Below are 4,470 nucleotides of genomic sequence, written 5' to 3'. Positions count from 1 at the left end.
CTATAGGCAGACAAACTACCAAAAATACCAGGACAGAAAGTTGCGCACAATAATTTTTAGGTAAGTTCGCTTTCTGGCAAAAACTAGATGTTTTCTGGCAACCATGGGGCAACAGCTGCAGGTGTCGCCCTTTCCAGAGGCGTATTGGGGGACGGCAGGTGTATCCATTAGGCGCGTGATAGCCCCCTTCCCGCTTACAGTCTGCTGATGGCTCATTAAAAACAAATATTAACCCACCTGGCCCACTCGTCCCCCCGGAGGCCCAAGCTCCGCCGTCCCCCACTGCACCTCCGGCAGTGTTGGGTAAAGTACATCTTTAAAAAAATGAAAGACGTTTACCAATCTATGTAATGCGAAATTAGAGCGCAGTTCTTGAGGAGGAGGAGGTGTTGTACCGAGGCGTGGGATATGCTCTCCTCCTCCTCCGTACCCTCCCTTCCTCCTCCTGCTTACCCTCCCCTCCTCCTCTTTCATACCCTCCCCTCCTCCCAGTTTCCCCGCTCAATTTAGCTGAAAAATTGACGCCAGGTGACCTCAACACCACCGCTATCGTTGCTCGCTCGACGCGCGCGGCGCGTGGAAGCTCAACACCAACTCAGTTTCCCCGCTTTTCAGTTTCTCCTCTAGATTTAGCAAGAAAATTGACATCACGTGACCTCAACACCAATTCAATTCCCCGCTAAATTTAGCGGGAAATTGGTGTTGACGTCACTTGATGTAAATTTTCCCGTTAAATCTAGCTGAGAAACTGAAATTCGCGCCCTAAATTTAGCGGAGAAACTGAAATTCCCCGCTAAATTTAGCGGGGAACTGAATGGGTGCTGAGGCCACGTGACTTCAATTTTCTCGCTAAATTTAGCCCGGCTACGCCGACGCCGCAAAACCCGAAAACAGGCGCCTAAGAGCTGCGCTCTAAAAGCATGTCGAAGTACAAAGTAAAGAAGAGGTTGTGTACCTCAATTAAAGTAGTAAGTACACCGGGCGCAATTTACTTGAAGTAAAGTAATATAAATACAATGTACTTCCAAAGTGAAGTACAAGTACTTTTTAATACTATCTTTAATGATGCCCTTTTTTCCACCTACAGGTTTTTTTTTAACTGAAATGCACTGCCCCAGGTAATCAGGAGTACACCAGCTGTGTTCGGAAATGGCGGCGAATATTGGATAAAGTCAGGTGGCCACAGACTCATAGTACTCGTTTTACTCCCACTGACGAACTATTTAAAACAATCAGCTTATAAGGCACGTATTTGTATCGGTCTTATAGCCGCCATTACTTCACTCGGAACTGGCCAAATGACGCATCAAAAGTCGATGGCGCGTTTTCACACAACAATACGCCTTTTCTTTTTTTCTTTTTTAGAGTTCGGTGATTTCTTATATTCGACCTCAGAAGTTGTGTATAGTAGTGGGAAAGCCAAGAATGCGAGCGTGTGGTCCTTGAAGGAACTTAATTTCACCGAGACAAAATTTCGGAAATGTACTTTGAGGTCGGGAGTTGTACTTTCTTCGGGAAGTATCAGAAAATAAATACTTTAGGTGCGTGGGCTTGTAGTGCACGTGCTACCCACATGGTTAAATTTTAATTTTCATAGTGCACAGAAGCTTGGCATTGCACGTGCTTGCACCAGCGGAGGAACTTTGAAGTGTCCTCACTCCGGGTTGCGAAAAAATTCCACCAGGCGGCGGTACTCTAACTTCTCGCAGCGAATAAGGCCACGGGCACGGGCGGGCGGAACGGAGCCTCTCTGGCGAGGAATCTCCGCACGTGGAGCATGCCGTCCTCGGCGCTGTTTACTTGGCGGGGTTCAAACGGCCCGGCGGGGAATGTCTGCTTCGGCACTGGAGACGATGATGGAGTCAACAATGTGTTCACACCGGCCGATATGTGGGCTACGGCATTGGGCACGTGGAGGCCAAGGCAAAGCGCCTCTTAAAGTGCAAGAAGTACACATTTATAGAATGTACTTCGAGTAAAGTACAAGTTTTCAAAAACCTACTTCAAGTAGTACTTAAAATAAACAATGTTCTTGAAGTACTTCCCAGCACTGATCCCGGGGAACGCTGAGAGCTTCCTCGCTTTCAGTTCTTTTCGTGATTTAGATAGTTCTTATTTGTTCTGATATCTCCGTGCAAATTTAACCAGGTGAGTACGGCTGATCGCCTGGGGTCTTTAGCCTGCATCACGCGGTAGTGATACACGACCGCACGCCGGTACGATCTCAACCAAGTCGAAACGGGAAGGATGGGGGATTGAGCCCGGTATCTCTGAGTTCTGCAACGCATGCTTTAGCTCCACATGCAGCCTGCTTAGTACGGTGTGGGAAATGCGTACTAATGCTATAACTTTGATTAAGCCTTGAAAAGGGAAGCGTGCCACGGCGACCACGGTTGAAGAGAGAGCCGGCTGCAGGCCATACACCTGCGCGGCGAGTTCCATTGGTCATGCGGCGCGAGCGTGAAAGAAACAAAAAAGATAAAAAAGAAAACAGGACTTCGCGCTACGAGAAGTCTTCGCCAACTACGAAAGCGTCGAGAGAAAAAAGAAAAACGGTACAAAATTAGTACATAGCGAGGATTTCAAGACACCGCGTCACGTTCTGTAGTTAGCGATCGCTGCGCTCATAAAACGCAATTCTGCATATGACGGCTTGATAGGCAGATCGAAATACAACTGCAGATTTATTTACTTGCAGCAGGGACACCGGGTGATCTCATCGGAGAAGATGACGCGACACGTCCGAATGCTCAAGGGCTTCTCCAAGGTCCTGGACTGGAGGCCACTCGAGTTCCTCAACCCGCTGCCTCGGGTCCTCGTCTGCGACCTCTGCGGCATCCTGACCAAGCGGCCGGCCTTCCCCAAGTGCCGCCACTTCTTCTGCGCCGGCTGCTTTAACCGCGTGCTCCTGGGGAAGCCTCCCAGGTGTCCACTGGACGACATCGAGCTGGAAGGCAGCGTCGAAGTCAGCTACGGTCTGGTGGTAGACGACGAGAGCTTGATGAGGATGACCGTCCGCTGTCCCAATGCGGGCCATGGCTGCGGACACGAGGGGCTGCTGAAGCAGCTGGAAGACCACATCCTCGGCTGCGAGTTCAATCCAGTGTCGTGCAGCAAGTGTGATGAAGTGGTCGCCTGCAAGAACATCGTCGATCATCATGCGCACTCTTGCAATGGAGGGCGAACAAGGTATGGGGGTTGGGCCCAATGCCCGAAAACAACACAGAGTCTCAGCCGCCGGCTGCTTTGGACGTTGTCGAGTGAAAGGTGAGAGAGCTAGCGATCTCGTTTTATCGTGATCATATACCTTTTAGTTGGAATGGTCGTCTGTTCAATAATAAAACAAAGAAGAAAAAAAAAACGTTTATGGCGATTTTGATTTTGGTTTATTCTTCCGGCTGGAGTGTATTGAGCACTCTATAAAATGTACGAACAATTCTTCATGGTATTGCTGTCAATTTTGTCATCCCAGGTCAGAGAGAGAAAGGCGCGATGTAAAACGAAATATTGGCGCCTGCACATAGATCAAATATTCACTGAAAGCGAATTTGGGAGGTGCATTTTACCTGGTGAAAGTTGAAAGTGTATAGGCCCCTTTCTGAGAAAACTCAAACCAACAAACTTACCACGGTCAGCAGCGAACTCTTTGCAGACGACCAAGTTAGCAATAGTTGTAACGTGTGGCGCTGCGAGCAGACGCCGGGGTGCGTCGTCCGTTCGCAATTGACACTTATCGCCACCTTTTTGCACAAAGGTGACTGTCGAAACCGTTAGTGATTTGATAAATAAGCTAGCGGGTATTTCATGCTTGTACTGAATGAGCCATCATGATAGCTGAAGAACTGGGCAGTCCCCCATGCACCGTAGTGCTAAGGGGTAGCGAGAAGTGTAGATCAGGCGGCAGGAAACATTGTTGCGTCCTCCCGGATCCAGCCGTGACTTCGGCCTTGAGAGAACGACACCACCTGGTCGGCCAGTTCCGTCGTGCGACTACAGCATAAAGAAGTTCTTCAGCTGCCACCAGCATAGCACTCCCATTAGATAAGACATGTAATTCGCGTGTAGCATATAAATTGGTGAGCGCTGTACATTATATAAATATAATTTGAACTGAGGTTCAAATTATAAAAAATATAATTTATATATATTTATATATGATGTGGACTATAGGTCCACATCATATATAAATGATGTGGACTATAGGTCTACATCATATATATATATATATATATATATATATGATGTGGACCAGGGGTTAGACGTCAGTAGAGCAAACGGGTTTTATCAGTCGCTACCAGTCTAACACCAACAAGGGTGAAGCTTGCAAATTTAAGGTTATAATTATAATGCAATTAAATGCAAAGGTGCAAGCGAGCACCTTTGTGTTCCCCTTCTCCAGGGATTATTTTCGTCATTTTTTGTCCAGCTCGCTTGCACCTTTGCATTTAATTGCATTATAATTATAACCTT

General features: G+C 47.5%; 1 pseudogene; it reads left to right on the top strand.

Moving 5' to 3' along the window:
- Nucleotides 1-2,670: 2,670 nt before the first annotated feature.
- On the top strand, nucleotides 2,671-3,264 carry LOC8040007 (annotated as a pseudogene).
- Nucleotides 3,265-4,470: the final 1,206 nt, after the last annotated feature.

Source organism: Ixodes scapularis, unplaced genomic scaffold (assembly GCF_016920785.2).
Source record: "Ixodes scapularis isolate PalLabHiFi unplaced genomic scaffold, ASM1692078v2 PGA_scaffold6__148_contigs__length_123643588, whole genome shotgun sequence".
In the NCBI taxonomy this organism is placed as follows: domain Eukaryota; kingdom Metazoa; phylum Arthropoda; class Arachnida; order Ixodida; family Ixodidae; genus Ixodes; species Ixodes scapularis.
Note: the sequence above shows the minus strand (reverse complement) of the source record. Positions and strands in the feature narration are given on the sequence as shown.